The sequence below is a fragment of the Xiphophorus hellerii genome, chromosome 8, assembly GCF_003331165.1.
Source record: "Xiphophorus hellerii strain 12219 chromosome 8, Xiphophorus_hellerii-4.1, whole genome shotgun sequence".
In the NCBI taxonomy this organism is placed as follows: domain Eukaryota; kingdom Metazoa; phylum Chordata; class Actinopteri; order Cyprinodontiformes; family Poeciliidae; genus Xiphophorus; species Xiphophorus hellerii.
This window is the reverse complement of record NC_045679.1, coordinates 16,257,699-16,272,272: the sequence shown is the minus strand read 5'-3', so window position 1 is coordinate 16,272,272 and position 14,574 is coordinate 16,257,699.

Below are 14,574 nucleotides of genomic sequence, written 5' to 3'. Positions count from 1 at the left end.
TTTCTGCATGTGCAAAGCTGGTAAATACCCTAAAAAGACTTTGAAATAATTGCAGCAAAAATGTGATTCTAGAGCTCATGGAAGATGAATGCACAAGTTACATATCTTACATTTTTTATTGTAAGAATAATTCAGAAAAACAAGTAATGTTTCTTTCAACTTCACAAATATCCACTACTTTGTGTTGGTCCATCATGAAAAAAATCTCAATAATAACAGTTTGATGTGACAAAATGTGAAAAAGTTCATGGGGGATAAATACTTATGCATTTTTAAATTTTGGTCTACCTGTTTAGGCTGAAGCATTTAAATGAATAGCATGGATAGACATAAAGGCTATGTATCTGTGGGCTCCAGGAATGTAAAATGGCAAAGTTGAATTGTGCTGATTAGGGAGGAAGAAAAGAGAAGACCCCCTCAACTCAGCACAAAGCTTGCCAGACGAGCCCCGCTTGGAGTGATTAGTCGAACTAGCGGAGGTGAGGTTAACAGTTATTGACAGGCCAGGCAGGCCTCGGCCACTCTTCACCTCTAATCAGCCTGTGCCTTTAATCAAGCACGAGGCTAGGACGCGATCGCCGAACTACTGAGAGGAATGGATGGACGATTGAATTACCTCATGACCTGGGTCTGGACTGCAACACTGACACACTTACCGCTAAATAAATTAAACATACGGAAAGCTAGTCAGACATGATTTGAACATTTGCCCAAGCAATCTGTGCGTTCATTCTTTCCATGGTTGTCCTAGCTCCTGTTGTTTCTCAATAAATTAATAGAGTCTGTTGTACTGTAATGTATGTAATTTGATGGGAGGCTGCAGAACAAGGAAGCGGGGAATATCCTGGCCACATCTTTAACCTATTCAGGCAGGATGATGTCATGATTAGAAGAGGAAATTGGGATCCCTCCAGAACCTAAACACCCCAAGGCTGTCGGGCCAGCCATCGAGACGGCTGCAGGGAGGGAGACAGAGAAAGTGTAGAAGAAAAAAATGAAAGAAGAGAGAGAAGGAGAGAGAGAGACGGAGGCTTGTGTTGACCCACAGTGTGAAGATCAAAGGAGAGCACCACTTGGCCTGCCGAGGAGGGGGGCACACTCCAGGGATGAGTGTGTGCACATAGGTTTCAGTGTGCATATCTGCGCAATGTGGGTCTCATCTAGTCCGCCTCTTCACCGGAGGCCCGTGTCAAATATGCCATGCCATTAAACCTATCTGGTCTCCTCTCATGCGCACATCCCCACACCTCATACACAAACCCATTCAGCAGATCGGACCCTGATGCTCTTCATGGCTTCCTTCCCTCATGGTGGTGAGACGCCAGAGATGATGAGGTGAAGGAGACAGAGAACAGAGACATGAGGGAAAAGAGAGCAAAAGATTCCCTTGCATGGCCCCTGAATCACTCTCACATATATAATATGATCACATGTGTGAAATCCCATAATGAATCAGCCACAAGGCATAAAAGAAACAACTGGCTAGTTGTAATGATGAGGGCTTTTTGGCCTTTATTAACTCTTAGTAATAGAAAAAAAAAGAAAATTCTCTCATACTGCGATCAGTGGAACGATTATTTCCTCCTTGTCTGAGAACTCAGCTGAGTTGAACTGGAAGAGAGCCAAGACGGGCACAAGGGATACTGTACACATAAACTTCATAGAGACGCTGCACTCCAGTCATCTATTCACCCTTTATCATGTCACTTTGACTCCTGCTGCAGGAAAACCCCGACTGTGCTTTCCCAGGCATGTTTCCGTTATTTTTCCCAATAGGGCTGATAGTGGCGGTTTATCATTCAGGAGGTTGCGGCCCCAAAACGAACTTTGTATTAGCTGGAAAAAGAAAAAGAGCCTTTCAGAAGCGGATTTTATTGGTGAAGAGTGTCTTGTACTTTGCATCTGTAGCGAGAGCAGACACTATGGGTGTAGCTTTCAAACTAAAAATTGATAAGGCAAATTATCATAGGTTTGTCAATCATTGCGCCTTCTGTTGCACTATTTGATCTCCAAAATGTCATGTCATTCTTCAGTTTGTGACCACACGTTGCCCTCAGCCACTCACAAATCACCTCCGTGTAGCTCTGGGTCTTCCTTAGTATGGGTGTGTTGAAACAAGTCTAGCTTTGCCCTGAGGGCAAGATAGCAAGGGGGGAATCGCTTAAAGAGCTTTAAAGGCTCACATTTCCTGTCCTCATCACATAGAATTTGACTTGCCTTATGACCTCCAACACCATGAAATATGTTCTTGCCTCGAACTAAAACAAATAAAGCATAATTCTTCATCAGCATCATCTCAAACGTCCCAAACGGGCCAGAAAAACACATAGAGGAAAGATGGGGAAAACAGTTTGATGGGGAACCAATTCAACCTTGCAATCACAGGTCCATTTGGAAGAAACATTGCAGGTGTTAACTATGTGTCAGTGATCAAAATAATTTACAGCCCCTTGTGCAGGTCATGAACAAGTTGCCTCACTCGTTCTGTATACACACCATTCTTTGCTGTCAATGCAGCAATTTTGGACAATGATTTAGGTATAAAGACACACCTGTCACACTGAAAACATTTGAGGAACCATAAACTGAAAACAAGGTCTTGAGTAATTGAACAGCTGAAATCCTTTATAAAGCAAGCAAGAAAATTGTGTCCTTGTGAAAACTACATCAATTTGTCTTGGAAACATTTACAGGTTTAGTTTTTCAATTGTTGGTCTTGATGAATATTCCTCCTTTCCTCAAAGAGAAGATCTAAGCAAGACAAAAAGTGAAATTATTAAAATGAAAGTAAAATTGTTAGCTTACTGATATTTTAAACACACATTCTATCTAAAGCTCAGCGAAATTGTACGATGGCTTTAGACTGTTCCTAGGCAACTTAGTTAATATTATTCATCCTCCTCAGAACAAGAGGACCTGCAGCTTGAGACATTTGGTATGTTGTTGGCTGAAGAACTGGCGAGGCAGCACCACTGTTGGTGGAATAAAGAACAAATGCCTCTCAGTTAGTATCCCACCAAATCACCTTCATGATTTGGCATTAGTATTAAATAATGTGCACAATATTCCAGTTCAGGTTTGGCTTGTCTTGAATTGACCAAACGCCAGTACTTAGAACTTTATCCTGCCTGTTCTGTAGGAATCCTCCTCCTCTAAATGACATCAAGTTCTGCAAAAGGCTGCTGATGAACCATCCACTCTATACAGGCATGTTGGACCAGGTCAGCATCTAAAACATGCATAACACCAGTTCTTGAGGAATGAAGGTCAAGGGTTTCATGAAGAATCCAAGTCCAGGTTTGGCCAGTTTAAGTATTTTAGATTATGAACAAGAGACTGTGAAATGTAGTTCAGACTTCTTTGAAAAATAACAATGAAATAGCCATTTAGTTCGTTGCCAACAGAAAGCTCTGAAACAGATGTCAACTTTAGTGTTGATAGTGACAAACAGCCAGTCATAGTTGCAACATTTAAACAGTGTTCTTATCTTTTGTGTCACTTCATCAGTTTCTTTCTACATAGTGCCCAAAATGCTGTGAGACATATTATGCAAAAGTGGAAGTTTTGTTGCTGATAAGACGTTTTTACTAGTCAGTATTGTTTGCACAACAGGGAAACTCATGAGCTACTCCCTTTCTTCAGAATGTGAGTCAAAATATTTCATGGACGTCTGGCCCTGTCAAAGGAACTGGGCCCTGCAACATGACTCAAAACATATCAGTGAATTCACTGAAAATGGCACAGTTATGAAATAGAAAGGGTGATCCGGGGTTCACTCAAACCCTTATCTTAATCTGATCGAAACAATGTCGGGTACTTTAAAAGTGAGATGAGTACAAGAAACCAAAGGGAGTGAGAGATTTTAAAGGGGTAGAGTGTAGCAGAGTTGTGTAAGGCAAATTGTGTTTTTTGTCTTTTGTTCAGTGAGTAAAACAATGTTAATTTGTTTGTCTTTTTAAGTATAAATAAATCACTCTTTCCAGACATGAATTAACTTATGATTTATACATGACTGTATTGTAAAAGAATCAAATGGTGACAGGAAAAAGGAATGAAGCAACATTTTACTTTCACTACTTTGTACTGTAGTCATGGATCAACTTCAAAAACTTCTCAAACTAAAAACACTTCAAATAATTATTTCTAGAGTTTCATTAAAAAAAAGAAAGTGAATACACAAGGAACGCTATTGTTTTTTTTAGGATGATATTGAGTTTCAATTTATAAGTTAATACAATAATATTGTGTTACACCACCATAATTAACCTGAATACATACTTTAAAGTAGGCCAATAATTAACAATCTCTTAATTTGACTAATTAATTAATTAACAGACATCTTCATAACTTTGACCAAGTGTATTCAAACTGAAGAGTATTTTTTTTAAATGAAGGCCTATTATTTTGGCAATTGTTCTACTTTTTCATTCAGAAAATGCTAATGATTTCTAGAAAAGTATGAAATATTGTTTTAATATTAGGCCACAAACCGCATCATGTTTCTTCTTCATTTTCATTAAAAACAAATCTCGTTCAAGAAAAGTTAATCCCATTGAGATTAAAAACCGTTATTTCAGGGGAATCCTTGGCTATTGTGTCTAGCAAAATGAAATGTTTTTCTTTGTTCTAATACCCATAAAAAAAATACTATAGTGCTTCCTTACACTCACTAATTGCAGTGCATGTTTTCACATTGCTTCACCTTTTCCACCCAAGATTAGGTTGTTTTCAGTAAGAATTCTTCACTCTGGAATCCTGAACATTCTCAGGCTAGAACCTTAAAATTTTCTGTGTATATTTATTTTTTTCTTTCTTTCGACAGTAGACGGACAGCAAGAAGGGCATAGAGAAAGGGAAGACACACAGCAAATGATGCAGGGTCGGGAATTGAACCAGGGACAACTGTGTTGTAACTTCTGTATGGTGCATCTCCTCTACCACTGAGAGATGTGGCGCCTAATGTATGTCTATGTCTTTTAAATAACTAAGATGAAATCTATGTATTTAAATCCACTAATCAAGCCACAACTCTCTGGATGTCATAGATAATTGTTGTTTTGTTTCTTTATATTTGTGAGAAGGAGGGATGAAAACTTTTTTCTTCTCTGTGGTCAATTTCACCCGAGTCTGTACAGATTTGGAGATGAAAATAAGAAGCTTGGCACAGCTCTGGAAGCTATTTACCATCAGAGTTAAATGAACTGAGCTCAGGTCTGGCCCCTGTCAGAATGGTGGAAGGAAGGTGGAACGAGGTTAAAATTAGTGAGGAACATAAGGGGCCTCAGGTTGGGTGTCAGACTTGATTATGTGCATTCAGGATTTTGAAAACAGCATGCAACCAAAAACTTATGCATGGAAAAAGTCAAATCACACAAAATATGATGCTAATGGATGTGTGGAAAACAGACTTTCCAAAATAAACTCAACTCACACTTCAGATGAGTTTTTGGCTGTATTCTGGAAATGACTGGATCAGAGCATGTCTGTATGCAAAGAAAGAAAAAAAAACTCTGCAATTCCTCATTCAGTTTCAGATGAGTGAAATGTTTCTCCAGATCTACGAAGCTTAGACCTCCTTAACAAATCTGCGTCGAGGAAGGAAATGGAAAGAGACTCAAACTGAGCACCTTTTTGTCAGAAAATCTGACAACTGCTTTCCGAAAAACGTGACACGGCTGCCAACTGTAATATCCATCTTGGCGTAAAAATGGGGAGCACTTTAACAGCTAGCTCATCAAAACTCGCTTGATCTCACACATGTAGCGATTAGACGACACATTACACCCATTTCAGCGACATCTTTTTCCTGCCGTTTCCTGCTTTCCCCCATGTTAGACCATTTGCAGCTGGAAGAAATGGACTGATTTAACAACTACTAGCCTTTTTTGAGACACAGCAGAATAAAAGTAAAATAACATACAAAATATAGTCGTGAAAGAGACCAAAGTAGCACTAAGACAGCTAGGGGAAGCTAATTACATTATGGTGTGAGCGCAAATGGTGCGAGCTGTGTATAATTAGGCTTTTCTCTCTGTCTTGAAACATTCAGCATTGGTCATAACACATTTTTCTCAGAAAATTAATTGGTCATTAACTTTTCACATTGCTTTCAAGGTTCTTTAATGTTCATATTTATGAAAATGTCCACCAAAACGTTGTAAAGTTTACCAAGACAAAATTAAGTAAATTACCTACATTTTAAATTCTAAAAACTTTCGGTAATGAAGAAAAATCATTTTCTTAAGCTAAATGACAGGTTTTCTTCTTTGTGACAGAAAAGTTAAGAAACAAAGAAAAATGATGTAAATGCTACCTGAACGTTTGGGACTCCTCGTCTGAAAATCAAAGAAAAGCTTTTTTTTGAAAAATGTGACACAGCTGCCAAATATAATATTGCTCTCAACTCACAAGTGGAGCATGCGTTCAGTCATTAGTCCATCAAAAGCCAGCTTGATTACACTCATCACGATTACAGGAGACATTACTGCCATTTCTGTTTAATACATGAATCAAATATGAATGGCTTTTCTCTCTAAAGCACACAGAGAGGTATGGTGGATGTCTCTGGTAGGAATTTCAAGGTGAAAAGTTCTTTTGAGTTGATTTTATAGAGATGGTTCTACTAAAAGATAAGAGCTGATGGAGAGATGAAGGTGACCCAGTGAGAGCAGATGTGGGGGTGTGGGGGCAGTGGCGGGAAGCGATGACAAGATTGAATGGGGGATGAAATGAGATAACACACATTTTACTTTGGACTTTGTGGATGATATGAATATCTACATGTATAATAGAAGAACTGCTGCCTTATCTATTGATGCACTTCTTTAATTTAGATACATTTCCAGGCTTTATTTTGTGCTTTAATGGTAGAATGTTATTAACATCCCATTAGCAAACCTGTGCTTTTGTTGAATGACCACTAACTGACTTTTTCCAAGTTGAATGGGGGATTAAATGAGATAACACATATTTTACTATTTTACAATATGAGTGAATGAAGGAGGTGTGATTAAATACTGGGAGAGTGAATGCTGGAACAATAGACCTGGACTGATGAGTTAACGGGTTGCAGGTGTGCGGGAAGAGAGAGAGGAAGAAGAAGTGACAAGGGAGCAAGGGAGAGCACAAAGGAAACTATGAAAATCAGTCTAACAAAAATAACTAGACATAAGAATCATAAAAGAACTAGAGGAATTAAGAAAGGACAAGATAAGATAAATAACTAAAATCACTAAGAAAGAACTGAAGCAAAAATGGAAACAAGACAAATAGTAGAAATAAGAAACACAAAAATAAATAAAACCCAAAACAAACAAAAAAACCAAGATCCTGACAGTTCCTAAATAACACATTTTGGCAAAGCATGCCTAATAAAATAGTGTCTGACTATATATATCATTACTTTCAGGATTTGATGATTACAGTGAATTAACAAACTGCATAGAATAAATTGGATCTCCCAGTGCTGTTAACAGCATTTTGCATTAATAAATCTTCATAAAGCTGCTAATGACTTTCATTTGAAAGGGTATTTAACATAGCTGCCACTGTTGTTTCAGTTTATGAATAAGTTTCCCCTTTTTTCCCCAGCATTCACATGCTCTGGGGACCAACTTGTCCAAGATGTGGAGTATGCCATCTCTATTATCTCAGGTGCAGCCATCAAATCTGAAAGTGAATGAAACTGTCACTTAATCAGACAACCAGGCAGTCACTAAGCTTGACTCGTGAAATATTAATTAGTAAGTGCATATCATCTCGCTTCATCGATGCTGAAGGAGGCAGGAGTATTACACAAAGTCAATTATTAATTCCTGAGCCTTTCTCTGTTTCTGACAATGTTCAGCTGTCCAGAACTCTGATTAACTTCACCCCAGTTTGCAGTAGCAGATTCTAGCCTTTCTGATTCAGGCGTGATAGTTTTTGTGATTCTGTTTGATTTGTTTGTGTTTATGTCCCAAAAGAGCTTTATCAGTTGTAACATTCTCTACACATTTGTTTTTCTTTTTTCTTTTTGTCTTTTGTGAACAGACCGTGTTTTTTCGCAATTCAATCTCAAGAAAGCTATGACTTTACAAGTTATTGATCTTCAACCATCATTTTGAACCCTTTACCATTTAGAGATGATCTTGGTTCTGTAGAGCAACCATGGTCAAACCAGATGGCACAACCCAGGGATAGTTAAAAGATGTTTATTAACAATAATCGGAATGTCCAAGGTCTCCTCCAGATCTGATTAATTAACTGACAATTAACTAAGTGACATGAACAAGAAATTGGAAATATTACAGGAACAGGAAGTAAAGCATTGCCCGATACAAGTGGTTTCCTGGACACTCCTCCTATCTACCACAGCAAATTTGGATCCTTGGAGAACTAAAAGGTAAAAGTAAAGAAACACAGGTTGTCCATTTACCAGGGGTTGTTTCACTTGCAATAATCAAAGTCCAGACATATGAAACAGGGATCATAGCCAGAATCAAAAAAGGCATATTATTTCAGAAGTTTTTCCCTGCTGAATGACTGAACCAAACTTTTAGGTTTGGTTTTTCCAAAACATCTAATGTGAAGTTATTCTGCTGGAATTTTAACTACATTTCTAACAGGTGGTATTCTATTTGTGAATTTGCATATTCTGAAGGATAGAGGTTTTCAAACCTGCTTTAGATGTCAACTTTATTCTAGTGCAGCTTTTTTTTGTTGGATTACACAATTTCACCATTGCACTGAATGCTCTGAACAATGACTGATGCCTTAATCAGCCATGCTGTGGTAAAAGAGTTATTGGATTGGTATATGGTAAGCCTTGAGCCCTAAAATCCAAGTAGGGACTGTGGATGGCGCCACTAGTAGCCAGCCAGTCTCTCCCCCACCTCCGCCTTCCTCCTACCTCCCTTGTGAGGAGCACTCAGAGCCAAGGTCCAGGAATTAGCCCCAGCACCTGGCCAGACAACAGATCAATGGATCCGGTCCTGTATTGATAGGGCCACTTGGGCTCCAGAAGTGCTTGCTAATCCCACAGTTTATCAGCTGTGCTGGTTGTTTGTTACAGGCCTCGGTCAAACGACACAGTCTTTCCTCTGCTCATTCCCTCAGTCCAACCACTTGCATTCACCTCTACTGCTTCCATCATTTTCCCAATTTTTTACCCTGAACATGGCGTCAATTGCATTACTAAGGGTGTTAGGGCCACAGCTATAGAGTTGCCTTGTTTGAGTTAGGTGTGGCTGCATGGCTGTAACCATATCCAGTGTCCTGCTAAAGGGGCAGGAGGCTGGCTGGCTGGTAGACAGAATGTCTGACTGGAGCGTGGACCATTGATTCTAATGGGCTTTTTAGGGGGCGTAATGATGGGAATCTGTTCACGCCTCGCTTGTCACGCCTAATTAACCCCAAGCAACAATAAGTCCTTTCACACTGGCTCAAGTTACCACTCTCACCCATCCCATTAGAGCTAGATTTGCTGACTTTAACAATTATAAAATGACTTACTCCTGGCTCATAAAAAGATTGCTATGGAGCCATTTTTGGACAAATATTTTCTAATTTTATTCTGATACCCTTAGATTTTCTTTCATATCAGTTAATTTTGTAAATCATACAGACCCTAAAAGGTTTTGAAATTCTCAGTTTTTACATTTTTTACACATCAATACAACACAACCATATACACCTGTTCTGTGAAGACCTCACTTGTATGTTAGAGAGTATTAGTGAACAAACAGCCTGAAAGGTCAGAGAGCAAAATGGCGCAGAAGTTAAAAGCAGTATTACATTGTTAAATAATATCCAAAGGTGCAAGAATCTAGCCCGATGTATGAAACATGGTTTAAGAAGGGAAATGACATATTACTGCAGACCTACCAAAACATGACAATCCAGTTAAATGAAAAACAGGTAATTAGGTTATTAATGTGAAAAGCATCCAAGAAGGCAACAGATTAGTTTCCACAGTGACGCATCACGATAGAAGCTTCATGCTGTGGTGTTGCTTTTCTTTAGCAACAGATAAAACATAGATTGAGGGCAAACATTTAACCCTCAAGATTTGTGAAACGGCTATGAACGTACTCCAAAATAACAGCATAAAATAGAGTCAAATATGCTAAATACATTTCAGACTGTGTAAAAAAAACAACAAAACAAAAACAGATGAAAACCCTTGAAAATAATTTTACCTTCCCCTCCACAATCTTTCACAATCTGTGCTAATCTGCCATTTAAAAAAGTAAAATTATAATAAAATTGTTACATTTTTAGTGTCTTAGTGTCTCATTAAAGACACTTTATGAATAAAACACTCAAACAGACGTCCACAGTATATCTAGGATCATTCCTTTTTTTCTTATTGTTCGCTATTCATAGATACATAATTGAATTTTAAATGTTGTGGATCACAATTAAAAAAAATGTTATGGATTGTACACAGTGACTAAATAGAATTGGATCAAAATGTTTCCACTCATTTCTATGAATCAAGGAAATTTAAAAATTAGTTATTTTTAAATTTGTCACAGAGTTGATGAAAAATGTGCCACCAGGCATTTACTAATTGCTGGCTTAGGATGGATTCAGGCTGTTTAGTTTTGTGTACACATTAGTAATCCTGTGTTTATGCAACCACGCATTACATTCGCAGCTCAACTCACCTGTGAGGTTAGACTGAGTCGCTCCCTTTCAAGCTGGGCGATGGCTATCTATCAGGTGTTTGACGGAACTGACAGAGAAACGGTGTGCACAACCTTTCTGTCGGGTACTGTTTGTGTACACATGCTTTTAGCCAGCCACTTAACTGCCAGAATTATGTCTCTGAGGAGATAATTGCAGGGTGGACATAGACAGCCTTTGGTTCATGTGCATGCGTGTGTGTGTGTGCATGTTTGACTCAAACGATCCATGCACTTTTTGTCAACCTTTACCTGAGCTGCTGCTTTTGTCTCAGGGCCCTGTGTCTCTGTATAGTCAAAAAGGGAGAATAGACAGAGTGTATACTTTTGTCTGAGTAAAGGTGCAGTGTGTGGGTTGGACATTACTTTTGCAATGAGTTGTGTTTGTTCTATCCGACATGAATGCTGTCTAAAGCTGGGGAGTGTCTGTAAATATTGATCTCCTGTCTCTTACTGCACGAACCACTCTGGGACAGACTAATTCACTCTCTGGGTTTTCTCTTAATATCTTTTCTTATATCACTTGATTTGTTTGACAAGGAGAGAACTGTTCAAATATGAAAAATAAGAGACATACAGTAGATCAGCCTAACCTGAGATCAGATGTGAAATTCAGCAACAAGAAAGAACAAATTAGGCATCTCCCTAAGTATTAAAGCAATGTTTAAAGAAATATTTACCTTCAAATCGTCTTGCACATTCTCAATTTGTTACATTTAGGCAGGTTAAGAGATGAATGAGTAGGGTAGACTTTCTGTCTATGCTTCATTGTTGGCACTGCTCAGTATCATGCTACTGCTGTATGTCATCTGACCTTGCACTAACAGTTCTCAAAAACAGGTCTTGTGATAGCAGTAAAGACAGAAACGACTGCCCCTTTTAGAGGTCCTGACCGGATCTTCAACCCTTAATCGTTATGAGTCAGGATTGGAAAAGACTCAAAAGAAAGAAACATAAGGCATGACGGAGGAGATACTAATTCATAAGACTCTGCTGCCATCATTTAGCTTTGTTTTCATAGGCAGCCGTCTGTGATTTAGAAAGGGATGGGTTATAGGTAAACACTAAAGCAGATCATGAAAAGGATTGGCTCGGTGAGGGTCGGGTTTGTCTCTGTGTGATCGCTGCCTGTGTTTGTTCTAAAATCTCTGCAGGGGTTGTCTCGTTGTGCATGGTTTCACTGTAAAGCAATTATCCATTGGAGATGAACTGTCGGAGTCCTACGTGCTGACAGGCATCGCAAGAACACAGAGTAAAGACGGTGCCCTCATCCCAAAGTTCACATGGCGCCTTAAACATAGCCTTGAGGTGCTGTGATCAGTTTGGGGCCATGATGACTTTACTTCTGTTCGTCTGGGCTGTGTCCAACAGATGGCCCTGATAACACAACTTGTCTTTCTCCAGGCCTTTCATTGGCCTGTCTGGTTGGATGCCTGGGGTTGTTGAATCACACCTACCATGACAATTTGACGCTGAAAAGCTATAAATCACTTTACAATATTTGAGTCAAGTTTGGAGGATCATATATTGGATATTTTCACGCTCGTCTAAATCTTAAGTCCTAATGATGGTAAACGCATGAAAATTACTTCTATTTGTGTGAAATGCCATTGATGTTTGGTGTACAGTTACATATTTATATTCTAAAATAGAGATGATCAACAGCATTATACATGTATTAAAACTGTGAAATAGCCTTTTATTTTAGCTCCGATTAAATCCTGCAAAGCAGGTAGAATAGAATAAATATTTGTCCCAATAGGGATGTGTGGCTCAGTGAGTGAATGCATGACACTGGTCATTTACACTGACTTATAAACAAACGAACAAAATAAAAAATACTCAACACATGCAATCTCCATCAAAACACAACTAACTGCAGACAGAATCAACAACAACATTCTCTGAAGTGCACAGCTTCTGTGCATATGACTTAATCATCCACTAAGGTTATCCCATTTCTGAAAATACAATAAACACATAATTGATCACAGCATGTCCTCATAAAAGAAATATAAATGTTCGGCCAGTTAAAAAAACCCCTGTTGCTTCCACATGTTTAAGCACAATTGCTTTTAGTACAAAGGACTGTTTTGTTCTGTTTTATTCAAAGGGCTGTGTAGCTGCACCTTTTGATGGTAGCAGTTTGAGAGCAGTAACAAGTAGATCCTTCTGATCAACAAGAACATTTTCTACCATATTGAAAGATCTCTGATTAGGGATGAGTTCTAAATTATCCAAAGTAATTCCCAGCAGCTTCCTGGCAATACCCACTGTTTTCTTCAGTCTGTTCTTTCATGTTTCTGTTACGGCACCAAACCAGTATGTAATACAACTATTTAAAGGATTTGCCACTTAAGTGCTATAAAACATACATAGAATTTTACAGTTTGACCATCTTTCTGAAAAAAACATCTTTTTCAGAAAGTAAAGTCTTTATGAGTCCTATGGATTTGTCCCACTATAGTCTGTTATCTAAACCACCCCAAAATACTTGCACTTTTCCACAGTTTGGACTGGATATCTTATTTTATCCAAATATCAAGAATACTCCAAAAACTGTTGCTACACCATTGCTCTGCATACATGAGCAGCACATGATCTCGCCAACATATGTGTTCATAGCCGCTTGAAAAACCTGAATAAACCACATTGCATGTTTTAGTTAGTTACTTTTGGTATCTTGTAGAAACTAATTAACTTTTTAACTTATTTCTCTGCTTTCTTAGTCTTCATTTTAAAGGCCTCATCAGTACAAAATTACCTTATTCAGTCACTCAGGTCATTTTAATGCAGTGACAACATTCATATTCAAGAGTGTGTCCACTATCCAGTTACTAGGCAAATCTCCATTGAGTATAATAGTCTTGCACATTGAATGTTTCTAAATAAGCTACTTAAATTTTGATATATTTGTTGCAAAATAATACAAAAAAATGTGCTTAAAAGAAAATTGGAAAACTGGAAGTAGACTAGGGAATCCTGAAATCAAATAAGACTTGCATGGATTGGAATAAAATGTTAGATGGTCATGCCTATAAAAGAAATTTAAACATCAATATTTTGTCTCAGAAGTTTAAGAACTAAACACTTTAGTTAGTTAGCAATAGTTGACATCTGATGGACAAACATATTAAAGATGTATTTAAGATCCAAGTATCCCTATGGAGCAATATCCAGAGATGGTAGCTCCCATGGTTCACTTGGTGATAATAGTATATTGTTATTGCATTTTTCCTCTCTGCAGCCGCTGTTTCCTGTTGCCTCGACTCCATGCTCCCTGTTTTCATAACCTGGTCAGCCACACACAATGTCACCGGTTGGGCATATTGCAGCGTCACAGGGTTGAGCGACTTTTCATGGCAGCTATCTGACCCTGTGTCTGGCAACGACCCCTCCATCTTGTCATGCTTTCACATTCTGGTCTTTCAAAGTCCCATCATAAAAATAATTCATATCCTGTAATATTGTGGATAGTAACTAGCTGCTTTCGAACTTTGGGTTAATCTTTTCACTAGTTGCTTCTTGGAAAAGTGATGTACTTCTTTAATGCATCTATAAATGCTGGCTTTCTGAAAATTATCAACATTTTTCTTAAAACTGCTGGGTTGTTTTGTAATTTGTAGTTAAGTTACTCTCTCTGGCTTCATAGCTACATGGTAATTGTTGAGAATGCATCTCTGGCCATTAAGCCCCAGGGTTAAAAAGCTTCTGAAACATCTTCGTATTTTGTTGCATTTGACAGTCAGGGTCATCTTGATGGCTGACCTCGCCATTGTTTGGGCCATGCTTGAACAGCAAATATGTGTATTGAGACTCATCACTCCAAGCCACACGCAAACACTGAACAGGGCTGCAGCAATAGAACGCAAGACAAGCCCCAACGCATCACATTTTCTGTCATGAT